The sequence below is a fragment of the Lissotriton vulgaris genome, chromosome 3_1 (genome assembly GCF_964263255.1).
Source record: "Lissotriton vulgaris chromosome 3_1, aLisVul1.2, whole genome shotgun sequence".
In the NCBI taxonomy this organism is placed as follows: Eukaryota; Metazoa; Chordata; class Amphibia; order Caudata; family Salamandridae; genus Lissotriton; species Lissotriton vulgaris.
Window position 1 is genome coordinate 523,021,187 of NC_141689.1, and position 16,069 is coordinate 523,037,255.

A 16,069-nucleotide genomic window follows, 5' to 3' on the forward strand; every position below is an offset into this window, starting at 1 on the left:
CTCTGTATGTATATAAACTCTTTTCTTATTAAATTCATTTGAAATAAAAAATAAAAAAAATAAATCTCCAACTTTCCTCTTCTAAAATGTCAGTATGTATGAAATAGCACACAAAAAGTAATCTGAAAACGTGACTGTTGTGCGTAATCCCCACTTTCACTACTTCTTAGAATATGACCTCACAAAAAGGTCATTTCTTGATTTCGGTTGCTTTGTGGTGCTCCATTAAGGTCAAAACGTAAACTCCGTCCTAAAAAGACGATAGTGAATGTGTAGAATAAACACAAATAAATTCGAAAGGCACATACTGCGTTGAGAGGAAAAATGTGTATGTAGGTAATGGGGGGTTTCCGGTGCCCCTCTCGCCACTATGTGGCCAGGTATGCGCGGTATTTGCAAGGCACCCTTGTCGGGCCCTCGCTTTCCGGACGCTGGGAGGCGGCAGTGCAGCTTGCAAGGGATGAGGCGTTGCGCGGCGTGCGTCAGAGGGAGGGTGTGAGGCCGCATGAGCTCAGCCGCGCGCCACTGGACGAGATCACTGCGAAAAGCCTTGTTCGGAGCCCGCCGCTTCATAGGGATATCCCGGCCGAGGTAAGCGTGGCAGAGACTGTTGGTGAAGCTCCTGATGAATAGGTGTGGACGGGGCTCGCGGCAGGACGCTGTCACTCAGTGCACGCCAGAGCCTGAGCAGGCGGCCTGCTATCCAGCAGCAGCCGAACGGAGCATCACCCAGGCTGCTGCTGCACTGTCTGGCATTGAAACTGGTAGGGAATAATCCGTGCCTGGACTGCAAGGATTCAGACCGGGGGTACTTATCTGTGTTCGCCCTGCTCGCATTTACCAAATCTTGAAAGCGGCCTTTGATGCAGGTTTTTTTGTTATATTTCAATAGTCAAGATATGCAAAATCAGACGAGATATTTTCCCGGGCTGTGCCCGCGAGTCAGACAGCCTGGATATTTAATTGTAATGTCTAGTAAGTGCCCTGCTCATTTTATTCCCGTCACCTGTGCATTGATTTTCCTATGCTTAAATCTCGTGCACCGTTATCAGTGTCATAATTCAAGCGAGTGGTCGTAAAATTTCCCTTCGCTTGGCCGTTGCTTAGATATACCAATCTTATTTTTAATGCAAAACAGGGTGACACCTGAGGGGTGTGCGCCGCAGGGGATCCGGGGGCCCACGTTACGTTTTTGACTGTTATATATACAAGTGATGTATATCTGTATTTTTTATAGCTTGGCATGAGGAAGGCAACTTTAACTTTACTTGTGGTTTTAAATTGAAATTGGATGCATACTATCCATCGTTATTTTGCACACAATACCGCCTAACTTTGGGGGAAGCTGTTTGCAAAGGATCAGGGTCAGGGCTGATTTGCATATGGCTGGGTCCAAACTCAGGTGGCATGGTGAGCAAATGAACGACAAGGAGCGATGCTACCCTGAGCGATTGCCAGTGGTTAGACCTTTAGTGTGGTTCAAAGAGTCATACACAGCCGATAACCCTCCGCTAAATCCACTAGTGAATCAACAACTATGAAATCGCTCAGGCTGAAGAGGACTTACTTATTTACATGTTGTTTGAATCATAGGAGTTGGAAGTGGGGATTCTGCAGCACCCCTAAAAATAACCATTCTGGAGTTTAGAAGGTGAATGAGCAATAAAGATTTATTTATTTATAAAGTTTTATATTTCACAAACTTGACCCAAGAGGGTATCAGATCGCTTTACATTTAGGATCGTTGCTTTACAAGATACATCAGTTACAAGAGCATAGATGCCTTTACATTTTGTTTGTCCCTTGTCGCATTTGCTGATCGTTCCTAGAGGTCAAATGTCAGGCTAGGTCGTCTGACAAGTTCCTGCGCATTCTTTTAACATGGAAATTTGTGTTTTACTTTCCTTTCTCTGACTGTAAAGTTAAAGGATTTTGTATAGTGAACTTCATGACAATCTTCTGGGGGTGCAGGGAGTGTTGAAAGGAAAGGCTGTAGGATTTGAGTGTTTTGCCAACACACAATAATGTTTAAATACCTGCAACCGAAATGTACAAATATTTCAAAGATTATCAGCAGTCAGTTAAGCAAAAATGAAACACTTTTTAAATTATTTTGAAGTGTGATAGAAACAAAGATTTTTATTGGATCAAAACAAATCAAGACATTTGGTGATGTGCAAATGATAAAAATTTGCTGAAACCCTATTTCCCCACAATATTGTTGGTGCGCTACATGGTACTATCAGTAAAACTGCATGTCAGTACGAATTTTGTAGCCATTTTCAATGGAAAATGTAAGTAATGTCTGTGAATGACTGTGTGTTCACACACCATACTTTACTAATATGCAACAGTGTGCTCCAAAATTCACCACAGGCTGCACGTCCCACTGATACCACTCTCCTGCTGAATGAGCGTGGCTCATTTCGTATACATGTTCTTTGCGTGACATACTTTCACTATCCCTATGACTTTGGTGATGTAACATTGATGGCAGCACCTCACTCTGAAAATCGTTGCAGCACCACTGGTATACATTCTGGCTGTGCTGCGTTGCCTTGAAATCAACATATTATAAACCAGGATCATAAAAATGCATTACATATCTCTGTAAAACATTGTTATCACCAACCAGCTCATATACAGGCTCCAAAACCATTCAAAATGCTGCAGCAGGACTCATCCTCAACCTACCTCGCTGCACCCGTATCATTCCACACATCAAGGAACTTCACTAGCTCTCCATACACAAACGCATTTAGTTTGAACTCCTCACACACACACAGGTACAAAGCTACCTGAACAGCCGCATTCACTTCCACCAACCTTCCAGGAATCTCCACTTAGCCAGACTCTCACTAGCACATACTATGTATCCACAAAAACAGAGCAGCGGTTACGCCTTCGCATACATCTACCCAAAGCCTGGAACGACTCCGCACAGCACATCGGAGCCTCCATATCGCATCTTGAGTTCCACAAGAAGCTGAAGACCTGGCTTTTCGAATAAAACAACTTGGGAAACAGCTGCTGACTCACCTGTGAAGTGAAGCACCTGGATACCCTCACTGGTGATAAGTGTGCTATTCAAATAGTCATAACATAACGTTATTGGGTTCATTAGTAACTGCCACATCGAAGACCTTAACCTAAGGAAGGTTTGTGATTTGAGTGCGAGTATCTAAGGTGCAAAATTATATTTCTTCATCTTCATTTCTTTGCCCATAACTAGTGCCATCACTAGAAAATCAAAAGGTTGGTGCGATGCAAAGTACTAATACTGGAGTTATTCAATATGTCCGGTCTCATTTTTCCCCTGAAACCATCTTACTTTAAAAACTATACAAATGGCTAAAAAGTAATTATAGATCATACGTTTTCCCAGCCTTCAGTAGTGAAGATTGATATATATTGAGTTTGACTCTTAGTCTCTGGAATGTGAGTCCTGTTAAAAGGCCGGAGGTATATAGCAGGGTCATGCACAGTCTACGCTGACTGACAAGACACCACTCACTCACTCACTGACATGTTACAAAAAATACCTCAATTACAGACCTTCCAACTAGTCAAACTGCGATGTGGAACAAGAAACGCTGCATTTTGCGTCACAACTCTTTTCACTGACATTTTAATTAAGCAGTTTCTCTCGAAAATGCATCCATCATTTCTAACAGATGCCTTTGTAATGTAAATACCATTACTTCACAAGCCCATGGGTCATTTAGCACATTGGTGGGACTCTAAGCAGACATGTTTACTCCCAGTTGCACATTAAGAGTAAATATGTGTTAGTATTTTTTTTTTAGTTTTCCTTCATTTCACGGATTTCGAAAGGTTTGTAGGCACATTTCTCTGTCCAACAGTCATTACTGACAATGCATCTAAGAATACCACTGTGTGATAAGAAGGTGCACTAATTACTCCGCATTGCTAGGGATATCTGAATTAGTTGATGGCCAACTTTTCTCTATTATAGTAAGATATGTCTTAAAACAATTTTACAAATGTGAACTAGTGCTAGAGTCTGTATAGCTTATAAAATATAATTAGACTTTTCTGTTTTGTTATTATTTAATATTTTTGTAATAGGAATGGTAACTTTAGGAGCAGTTGTATTGTGTATTTGGTCTCTTTTCTGTTCTTTAGCTTTCCTGCCCATCAGTCATTTGCTGTCGGCAAACTGTGGCACACCCTTCTCTGATTATGCAACAGCTGTTTTTGTTCGACAGCAAATAATTGTGTTTTGGTGACCTAGCTGTACATGGCCATTGGGGCTTTTGCTTCGATCGTACCTGCCTTCTAGATAACTTCATCGGGGCACATGATTTACAATGAGAAGTTCTGTGATTGGGTAGAAGGATTTTAAAATTATAACCAATTACTCCCTGTTGTGCTGTATTCTGCCAATGGCTGGTCAGTTCCTCTCCTGTGTCTTTATGTCTGTGACTTCTTCACCTGTCAAAAAGCCATAATACATACTTCAGATCATGAGTGATGAGTTGTCTTGTGGTGTAGTGCCAGAACCTCTCTCAACCACACTGTATCTCATGAGCCATTTATTATCTCCTATGGAATGATTGGTTCATACATTCACCCGCATATCCACACAGTCATGCATGCAATCTATGTGCTTATATGGCACACAGTACAAGCTGCCCTTCCTTTATAATTGATCTGGGTCCTAGTGACCTTCTCTTTACAATACACCTCCCTCAATTAGCTACTACTGTGATTGCTGTACGCTGACTTTATTAATTTTCTTTTTTGATTTAGTGTAAGTTTCATCCCTTTGTAGATTGATGTCTTTATCATTTGTCTGAGCTGAAGGAGACGTGAACCAACACCCGCAGCCCACATTTGACTCTAGAGTTAGTGACCCGACATGCATTTACAATTATGACCATATCTGTGTATCCTAATGCAGTTTTGCTTAGGTGGCAGTCTCTCTATGACCACAATTTTACATCAAGCAGATAATTGTGCTTGACCAGTAGGCATGTCTACTACAATGCCAGTTTCCTCTCTTAGCATTAAATTATTGCATAAACGTTTGGATGGACTCGCTTGCTTGCTTATTTAAAAATATAAATCATCAGTTGTGTACCTCTGAACACATTCTATTGTTTTGAATCTACTTTCCAATTTTCAGTATTTTCCTATCTTCCTCTCGTTTATTGTTATTGTAGGGGGACATGGAATGCACATTTTTTCTAGCCTTGTTCCTGGGTATTTAACTGTATTGTACATTGGCGTAATTTTCTTTGTTCACTGTATATCCCAGTGGTTGACACAAGCACAGTTTTAGCACACAAATTATCCAGACATTTCTTTCAGGTATCTGCATCTACACCAATTCGTAGGGCAACAGTGGCAGATTTATCTGTATTTATTCTGTGGTATGGAATACAATGCTGTGAAAATGAGCTCTGTTTATTATTTTGGTCTTGTCACTCACTGCTGATTGAAAAGTTCGAAAATATATTTCCATTTAGACTTCCTCGTCTTTTGCTTCTATGCTCAGCATATACATTTCGGATCATAGCTGTATATAAAGCATTTGCCTTTTTTGCAGTTTTTATTTACACTTTTGAACGCATCCTTTACAAATGAGGCAGAAGGGATATTTATTTTGTCGTCTCTTGATGCAATTAATTTATTATACATTTAAACCCATGATTTCAAATGTTTGTGTTTGTTTTATTAAGTTCCAGACATGTTACTTTCAGTCACTCAACTGCTCCTTTACACAAGTAGTTGAACAAGCACAAATTGCAGTACTAGATAATAACTGGTGAGAACGATGGTATCATGGATACAAGTTCAGATCATACTTCTCAGAGGGCGCATAAGTTGTTAAGAAAGGGAAGAGGTTGTTGAGATTCTTAATACCGAGTAGTTTGACTCCTGCCTGAACTAGGGTTCCACAACCCCTTCTCTAGCACTTCTTAGTTTCTTGTTAATGCTGTAAAGCACTTGAACGCGTATATGACCTTACCAATTTCCATACGTTTTCTGGACACACAGTATTTTGGTTGATCCATGTTTTTACTGTGTGACTTTTGATTGGCTAATTTGCAGTATTGCTCAATCTGAGGTTTCTGGTTGGCGTCTTATGTTACAGAGATTTGTGTAGCGGTGTACACCATTAGTATGGCCTTGCTGCTCTGTCGGAGTTCGTGTGACTTGACGCCCTGGTCTCGAAGATTCCTTCAAATTCTGGAGTCTTTATTTTAGTTGAGCTTGTTAATCTCTTGTGGGTGTAATACATATGCAGTCTTCTTGTATATGTTTGGTTCTTTGTGTAGCCAAAGGTCTTTTACCTGTTGGGATGCGAGAATAGTAGGTTGAGACAGCTTTCATAGATATCCCAAGCCTTTCCTGAATACCTTATTAATAGTGCAGAGGACTTTCCCAACTAGACGCCAATGCAATGAAAAATAACTGTATATATGAACGCAAAGGTGGCGTGAATGAACATATTCTTTTGGAAAACACCAGGCAGCGTGGTAGTTCTTAGGGACAAGAAAAGGACAGTTATTTAATGTTGGACGTCACACAAAGAGCAGTGAATAGTAATTGTGAGGCAGTGGTGAATGTAGAATGCCTGTTGTCTTTCCAGATGCTTCCTTCTCCTCTAAATTCTGCAAAGGCAAAAACATATTTCTAATGGTATAAAATGTTGGTCTGTTTTACAAAAATATTAATCACAGATCCTTCCAGCTACACAATGTTGTCAAAGTGAAAGATGACAGCTTTCTTAAAGAAAAGCTTGATTTGGTGTCAGCTGCTTTCAGTAAATGCTGAGGGTAAAGGCCCATTGAAGAAAAAGCGAACACACGCATGGTTGTATTTACAAATGTATATATTCATCTGGCAGATGGCGTGACAGGGATTTTCCACCCTCAGCACGAAATGTGTATTCAGCCCTTAACCCCTCCCCCGCCCCCTGGAGGTATGGAAGGAAAGTATGTGGTGGTTCAGCAGTTTTCACTTTTGTCACACAAGCAGACACTAACTTCACTGAGTAACGAAGGTGTGGGATTTTCATTTTCGGGGAATTAGGCTCCCCTCAGGCATTTCATGGTCTGAGCCACAAACACAAATAGTGCTGACGTTGCACCAACCAGAATTATTCGGGTTGACATACTGGTTGCACGGGATTTTATATAACAAAAGTTCATTTTTAATCATGTTTAATTTGGTAGTTGGATTTGAGATCTCAAAAGTTTTTATAACTACATATATGTGATTTTTTTGTTTATTATACTTTTAGTAGTGTTGTTACCTTTTTGACCTGGAGTTGCAAAATCAGTTTTCGTCTAAAGCACTGGGACCTCCTGAATACAGATAGATCTATTTTTGTACCACACTTCCCCTATGTCGGCTGACTCACAAACAACATTTTAAACGTCGAACGTTTAGTTGTAGGTTTACTCCCAAGATTTGAGTCAATATCGGAAGTTTAGGGGATTAAAAAATCCTCATTAATAGTTTAGGAAATATATTCATGTTACAGATTTCTAGAAGTATGCCTCCACCTCGACACTTACATTTATTAGGATTTTCCAACCGGTACACAGTCCTTAGAAGTAAGTTAAGTAAAAACGTGCATTCGCACAGAAACTGTTTTTTGTTTTTTATTTTTTCTCCCCTAGGAAAACGTTTATACTTATTCAGAGTTCATTTGCTCTTCCTGCGGCTGTAATATTGGAGTGTTTTGGTGTTTCCACACTGAATGTTCACACCTGCGCCTGCCAGCTTTGGTGATAACACAAAGACAATTTTGCCATATGCGACAGCAAATGTGTTTATTGTGCATCTAAGCTCTACTTAGGTGCATAAAAGCAGTAGTTACCCAGGCTCGTAATCTCCGAATTGTAGAGCTCTAATTCCTACTCAAGGTACCTCTAATCTGTAAGAATGTTCAAAATTCAAGGACATTTTTTCATATTTTCTTCTTTCAGGCTCCCACGACGTATTGTTGGCATATTAAGATTCTGTTGATTAATACCTGGCCAACAAGACTGTGCCACCTGCAACTGGTTTGGATGGTGAGAGCAGATGCTCAGAAGGGAAAAGACATAGGAAGATTTAGTCCACTGAGTTCATAAAGTATATGAACCCTAGAGGTAAAAATGTGATAGAGAAGCCAAAATGTCTGGCTCCATGCCTTAAAAACCATAAACGGCTTGATATTTCCAATAACATTCGGTAATGTGGACGTGGATCAATAACATATGCAGCAGTCCTTTTTGGATTGTCGTTCTTTATTTCCATAAAAAACATCCAACAAGTATTTTGTTTAACTCAGTGCTCTTCCGCCTTCTTGGAGTCTGTGGCTTCGCAATCGTAAAGTGCAGTTAGGTAGACAGCTAGTATCCGGTGCTGGCACACAAAAGTGCTGTAGACAAAATTCTGAATTTAGAAAGGGGTAATTTGTGTTGATCGCTCATGGTTTTCTCAAAGAAAATATTAATTGAAATCAAAACCTAATGTACATTAAACAAGCATTTACAATGCAATGGTTTCGCCTTTGTTAAAGTTTGAGCTTTTGGTATTGCTTTTGACAAATGGTCTTTTCTAACTTCTTTGAATTATGTGTAAAACGTTGATGTGTTTTACTTTACACAGAAATATGGATTGCATTTATAATGCAATTAGTTACAGATGCACAGTGAATTAGAATACACTTTATTTCCTAAAGCATGTTAGTGAAGCCAGGAGTGTGAGAGAAGACAGGAGAGAGAGGGCAAGAAGGAGAGAGATGGAGACTGAGTGCAAGAGAAGAAGTGATAGATATAGAAGTTAAGGAGAGCAGGAGGAAGAAGGAAGAGAGGTCAAAAGGAAGAGGGGGCAGGAAGGAAAAGAGGCAGAAAGGAGAGGGAGGGCAGGAGGGAAGGTAGGAGTGTGAGAGAGGGCAGAAAGGAGAGGGAAGGCAGGTAGGAGAAGGATGGCTAGAGGAGGAGAGGACAGGAAGGAGAGAGAACAAGAGAGAGATGGAGGACAAGAAGGTGAAAGAGCAGAAGAGAGAGGTGGAAAGGGAGGGCAGGAGGGAGTAAGAAGGCAGAAAAGAGAGGGATGGTAGAAGAGAGAGCAAGAAGGAGGGCAGAGGGAATAGAGTGAGAGAAGGCAGAAGGGATAGGGAGGACCCGAAAGAAGAAGAGAGCAGGAAGGAGGGCAGAAGCGAGAGAGTGAAAAGAAAAGCTAAGGAGTGCAGGATAGAGAGTGAGGAGAAAATGGGGAGGTAGATGGAGAGTGAAAGGCAGGAATGTGAGATGTAGAGGGAGGGCAAAAGGAAGAGAGATTGAAACAGAAAGGAGAGAGAACAAGAGAGGGATGGAGGACAAGAAGGTGAGAGAGAGCAGAAGAGAGAGCTGGAAACAGAGGGCAGGAGAGAGTAAGAAGGCAGAAGAGAGAGAAAGCAAGAAGGAGGGCAGATGGAATAGAGTGAGAGAAGGCAGAAGGGATAGGGAAGACAGGAAAGAAGAAGAAAGCAGGAAGGAGGGCAGGAGAGAGAGAGTGTGCAAAAAGGAAAGATAAAGAGAGAAGGATAGAGAGTGAGGAGAAAATGGGGAGGTAGATGGAGAGTGAAGCCAAGAGTGTGAGAGAAGACAGGAGAGAGATGGCAAGGAGCACATGTGATAGACACATTTGGAAAGGAGCAGGTGAAAAACATCAATCGAAGTGAGTGTTAACACGTTCTTTGCATCCTCAGGGAAGAGCTGTCTGAAGCAGCAGTGTCACGGCATTCATGGATCTGAGCATTCAATAGAAACATTTCAAAATATGCTCCTAAAATAACCCAAACTGCTATAACATCGAGACAGCCTTAGAAGTACTAACATGACTGTATAATGTGACTGACTCACCAAGCTGAAAACTTGTGTGTGCCGCACCATTGTATCCCCCAGAGCCAGTGAGAACAAAAGGGTAAAATCCTTACTTTGACCAGGCACAACCAAGTGAATAAACTGGTATGAATATCATTTGTCAGGTGTAACCTGTAAAACTTGTTGCTACCCTCAAGCGACTAAAATGATTGTAAAACAACCCAAGTCGTACCTCTACATGACGCAGCCACGGAAAATTGGAAATCGTTGCGCCTTAAGATACAAGCGTGCTCGCCTACCAGACGACCGCCTTAGTTCTTGGCACGCACATGCTTCACCTGAAACTGTACATTGCAATGTCGAAAGTGCATAGACACGAATGAACTCCGACATAAATGAAAAACAGCTGTAAGCTACGTCGTAAAGTCACACCCTATGACCCCGTACTCAGGTAAATAGAGGTTCTCGGGCCCCAGGAAACAGGACTGAGTATCAGCACCAAGCACAACAAAGCCCTAGTGATCCACACTATGCGCCAGCTCACCACACGCAAACTCGGCCCGCAGAAACACTCCGCGTGGAGACGATACCGATGTGAAAGGGATGTAGTACGTCTAACGATAAAATAATCAAAACGAAAGAGACACCTTACTTCGGTCATAACTTAACGCTTCCATAAAGGAATCTTTGCGAATATATTTGCAGCTATGCAATGAAGTATGGCAACAAGGAACATATTTGGGTACTCTAACCAATAGTGCGAGCCACCCGGGAAACGAACCAGGGAATAGCTGATCTGAAGCCTGACATGTTGACCCTTGCCCACATCACCCGCTGCAGGCCGAGGGAAGACCTAGGCCAGCCCGCGCAACGGGATACACGCCCTAAAAGGTGAAACAGCCCTGCGCTGCAGAAGGCTGCCCCCCCCCCCCCCTCCGGCCCTCCCTAAGAATGCCAGACACATAGGAGGAAGGGCCCCCCTCCCCTGCAGGAGTAACAGACCACGAGGGGGGTAGGCAAACAGGCGCCCAGCTACGACCCACAGGAAGGGGGGCACGAAGGGGTGCTACTCCCCGAACAACTAGCTGAGTAGCCCTCCAACCGACGACGAAGCGTGGAGACACAGACTGTCCGGGCATGCCCTAAAACCTCTGGACGTGCACCCGCCGGCATGCCCCTAACCTACGAGGTGGTGAGAGCAAACAGACGGCGCCACCCTGTGTCGAAAACACCCCCAGCACCCCGACAAAATTAAACAGCCTCTTTGCCCACTCGCGCGCCACGGGCATACAAAGAATCCATAACAGCAGACCCACACCAGTGACCCCAAATGCCCGCGTACATATCAAAGCGCAGTAAATCAAGAAACGGGATGCAAGGGAACCTGTACGACCAGGCGGAACTGTGCAGGCAATGCCCAAACATAAGGAGGGACATCGCACTCTGTACAGGGTGAAGGCTGCCATGGTATTCTCTGAGCGAAATAAAAGGGTGATCGGGTCCCCATCACGAGCACCGCACCCTGTAGGGGCCTCCAAAGAAACCAGCGACCCCCGTATTCTCTGAGCGAAATAAAAGGGTGATCGGGTCCCCATCACGAGCACCGCACCCTGTAGGGGCCTCCAAAGAAACCAGCGACCCCCCTCGCTCGCGTCTCCCCTAAACAGGCACCGGCAAAATTAAGACGGAGGGCGCGCACAGCAGTCCCCCGTCTTATCCCATAGCCGTATCCACCGCGCCCCTTGGCGACCCAGTGGCCACGCGGGAGCTGCCGCAGAACCACCCCACCCCCCGAAAGTGGCCCGCAACTGTGCAGGCCGCCCAGCCCTGCTACACCCCCAAGGGGGAGCGGGCGGGGGGTGGGGGCATTCACAAAGAGCACTCACCGCGCGATCTGAGCAGCAGCTCCCAGTCACATCTGAAAAGCATCAGGGTGAAGCAAAGAGCGGAGAGTCTCCAGGCCTCTGGACGAGCGAAGCCGCTCGCAACATGAAAACACTAAGGTCCGCTCCTGATGCTTCCTCAGCACACCCGTCTCGACGCAAGAGAAAGAACAATGACTCGTCTAAACCCGTGCTAAAGCGCGGTGGAAACCTCTGCACACCAAGTCCTGAAAATACTGTCTGCACCTTCACACGACACGGAAACATAACGTGCTCGTTCAATTCATGGCCTCTCTGTGCAAACTAGCACCGGTGCACGATCCAATGCAACGCGAGCCTACACAACGACCCCCAATACCGAGACCTTAGTGTTTTCCTGCGGGGACGTGTCGGTCGGCCGGCAGAGAGTCGGTATCATCTGCCAGACTGCCTGCTGTTTTAGTGGTACTGGCAGCCGCATTCTAAGGAGCATATTTACCGCGGACTCAGCGCGCACCCTCCGGTTGCATTCTGGCACTTTCGGGAGGCGGGGATCTGCTGTGGGAGGGGAGGGGGAGGCGGGGATCTGCTGTGGGAGGGGAGGGGGAGGCGGGGATCTGCTGTGGGAGGGGAGGGGGAGAGCGGAGGCCATGTTAGAACGGCATCGGGACCGGCTGCGGCTCGGGAGGCGGGGATCTGCTGTGGGAGGGGAGAGGGAGGCGGGATCTGCTGTGGGAGGGGAGAGGGAGGCGGGAATCTGCTGTGGGAGGGGAGAGGGAGGCGGGGAGAGCGGGGATCAGCTGCGGCTCGGGAGGCGGGGATCTGCTGTGGGAGGGGAGGGAATGCTGCAAAGACAATGGGACATAAGAGTTGTTTTGCTTCTGTGGGAGGGGAAGGGGACACGGACGGCCGGCGGGAAACGTGCACAGGACCGCGAGGAGGGGGGAGGGGGGACGGCGGGAGGAGGGACACAAGGCAGGGCAGCAGCAAGCACGGCCCGGCCGGACCAGACTCAGGGGCGTTCCCGGCGTCGCGTGACGTCGGCAAAAGCCAAAGAATCTCGGGAACGCCCCCGTGTCTGGTCCGGCATTGACGGACGCCTCTCTGTTCCAATGGCTAGCCTCCATTTATGGAGCTAGCCAATGAAGCAGAGAGGCGTGTTCAAGTCACCCATACTAGAAACTACAGATTTCTCTGGAGGAGGAGCCTAACGGCTCCGCCCCCCAGCGAAACCTAAAAAAGGAAATTAATGATAACATTTGAATCTGTAATTTTTTGCCCATATGGCTTATTTATAAAAGTAATATACTGCTACATCCCTCAGACTCTTCTGGCCACTGAAATATTGTCTTTGTTGGTTTTCCCAAATACGCAATACCCAGAGCCATAAACTTGAGTCTCAGCTTATAATGATTTTTCACTATGTACCAACAGTGCATCTCTTCAAATCTCATGGGTATTAAATGGTCATTAATGAAAACTATGCATTTTTTAAATGTGCCCAAGATAAGTAGTTCAGGAATAGTGCTCATTTAAACAACTCTGACTTTGGAGTTACAGATAAAAGCATGTGATACAGAGTGCATTTTGCATAATGTATTCTTTCTTGTACAATGTCTTACATTTTTGCAGCTAAAAATTTAGTTGAAAATCACAAATGTTCCAGTATTCTGTGTTCCCACACTTCTTCCACTAAAAACACACATTAGCCCATTCGTGTTGCTAGGCCTGTCACCTATGACAGAAAAGGCCCCAAAAAAATGTGGAAACATCGAGATTTTCCCTTTCAAATTCACAGTTCACTCGATGTGGATAGCTTTAGTATTTTGGGCTTGTGCTTGCCCGCCACCCAGGGGAAATAACCAAATGCACATCTTTCTGAAAAAGAGACACCCGTGGATTCAAGAGGGAAACCACGATGTTTCCTTACCCAAAATGCCCTGCAAATGACAAACTTTGTCTAAAATAACACATTTTCCTCACATACCCATGAAGGAAAGTTCTGAAATATGTGGGGATCTGCAAAATTCCTACCGCTTGTGTGGCTGGGCTGATCTCCCTCAACAGGACGGGTTAAAACTTGGACTATGTGACTTCAATGAAGTATTCACATGGTTATAATTTAGTTTTTTCCCAGTGGTGTGCATTAGGTCCACCCACACATGGGAAGCAGCTTTTCAGACATGAAAAGTTTGGGAATGCAGATGGGTAAGACTTTGGCCGTTGACTGGAAGTGCCTGACCTGAATCTCATAAAAATAAGGGAAATAAGCGTGCTTTGACCCACACTTTGATACTTGCAGGGTATTCTAGGTAGGAAACTCTAGTGAAATGCTTGCAAGCCACACCTCCCTAGATTCCACTGGGTCTCTAGGTTTCATAGATGCCCAGAATTGGCAGAATTCACTGTCCGCCAGCTGATATAGAGCTGGAATTGTGCAACTATTTACCATGGGAAGTAAGAGCAAATTGGGATTTTTGTGCATTGTAGTTTTGACTTATGGTCTAGCAGAGAGGGAGTAAAACTCCACACAGTTAATTTGGCGCCAGGTGGGGAAGACCGATGCAAAGATGGTTGCTCAACCTACTTATTTCTTATCCAACTTTTTTCCAGGTATTCTGGTTGGCTTTCCGCCCCCCTGCTTTGGCAGATTGGGGTGGTTACTAATGACCTGCCTGTCCGATATGGTAAGAAAGCCTACCAGACCAAAATGAAAAAAAGAGAAAAACATAATGGTGTGGGTTTGTCTAACATGGCTCTGCACTTCATCCCTCATCCCTGGCACCAGACAGTCTTTCGGTCACATTGGTAGAGATAGAATGTGGGTGGTTAACATCCTCTCTGCCTACCTATATGTCAAAACTACGACCAAAGGGAATCCAAATTCCACCTCGATTGCCAGAGAAATGTTCCAGGCTCCAGGGGGGCAGAATGACTCTTGATTAGGTGATAGATTTAGTGAGACTTTTATAAAGCACTCTGCTACACAAATTGAATTTAGCTCTATTAGAATGGGTGGGACCCACAGCATCTTTAAAATAATCTAGTCTGGGGGGGTCTAATGGGCTTTCCTCTCCCCTATGTCCCCTTTCTGGGTAAGAAGATTTTGAGCAAACCATCAATATTTGCCCCCAAGTGTTTTGGAGCGGGGTTGGGGTACAAAGATTTTTGGGAGATATAGGTTAGAGTATGATCTAATGCCAGGATGGACCTGCCCCCACCACATTAAAAAAACCCAATAATCTATACCTGGTAACTAGCAGACTCTAGCCCCATATCTCACTTGAAAAGGCAGAATAGGAGCAAATCCACAGTCTGCCCCCAGGAGCCAAAAATAGTTTTGGGGTTTTAGGAGTGGAACTTCCAGTCCATTAATCAAAAATGATATCCCTGGCACCTAGTGGACTTTCTGCTCTCTCGAAATGTCAGTCACTCAGGGGCATAAATACCTCTTGAGGCCTGTGGAGGTGTGACCCAATGTGAAAGCGGTCCACCTCACCCGATCATTTTTTGTTACTATCAAATTGCTGGTGTGTAGTGGACTTTCTCCTCCTTTGGGAATGACATGCTGGTGGTATACTCACCAACCCGCCTCCTGGGGTGGCAGAAAGACCGTTGGAACCTTTACAGGTGTGGTGATGCCTAGGTCAGCCCATTATAAATATGAAAAACCCCTGATTTCTATTAAGGTTTATGATCCCCAAATGGGGCAGTAATCTGTTGGGCCTTCAGTGGCAAGGGTGCAGTCCAATCTAAAGGCGGGCAGCCCTCACACCATTTCATGTTCATGAATATAAAGATCCAGGTGTTTAGTAAGGTTTCTGCCCCCTCAATCTGCCCAGAAAGACTGTTTGGGTCTTTAGGGATAGGGGTATGGCTGGATGCCCACCCCACTGTTTTAAATCAGAATCTCTGATGTCTATGGAGCATTCTGTCCCCACAGGGAAAGCCGATTAGGGGGGAACCACCAGTATGGAGCTGGAGGTGGGTGGGGGGTTTGAAAGGCTGCTGGTGCCATTAGATTGTGGGGGAGTGACTTGTGCCAGAGTGGGCTGCTTCCACCCAATTCCTTTTTCTAAATCCCTGGGTCTGTAGAGGGTTTCTGTTACTCAGTGGCCTTTGATGTGCCCCCAAAGCTCCAATCACAGTGGAGCCTTTTAGTTTATGTGACATCTGTGTGGCTGTGCGTATCAATCATACCAGAGACTTACACACCATGATCTCTGCCTGTAAAGGAAGCTGTTTCCTTGCAGCTTGAGATTTCTCCAAAAATAAAAAATCCTCCTGGTGCTCTACATTCAGTGCAAGGACGACACATTCATGTCCAATGCTCAGGTAAGGTAGTGCAGAGAATGTGAATATCTTGTCTCCTGCACT

The 16,069-nt window shown here is 44.6% G+C and overlaps 1 protein-coding gene across 3 annotated transcripts in view; it reads left to right on the plus strand.

Annotated features, from left to right (window-relative positions):
• Nucleotides 1-456: 456 nt before the first annotated feature.
• Nucleotides 457-16,069, plus strand: part of FAM169A (family with sequence similarity 169 member A) — a 369,278-nt gene continuing 353,665 nt past the window's right edge. Inside the window, exon 1 of one of the 3 annotated variants that reach the window (XM_086960774.1) lies at nucleotides 457-633. The gene's annotated coding sequence lies outside the window, so the exon portion shown is untranslated. The remainder of the gene's footprint in view (nucleotides 634-16,069) is intronic. The other 2 variants (XM_086960772.1, XM_086960775.1) reach the window with 2 other exon arrangements.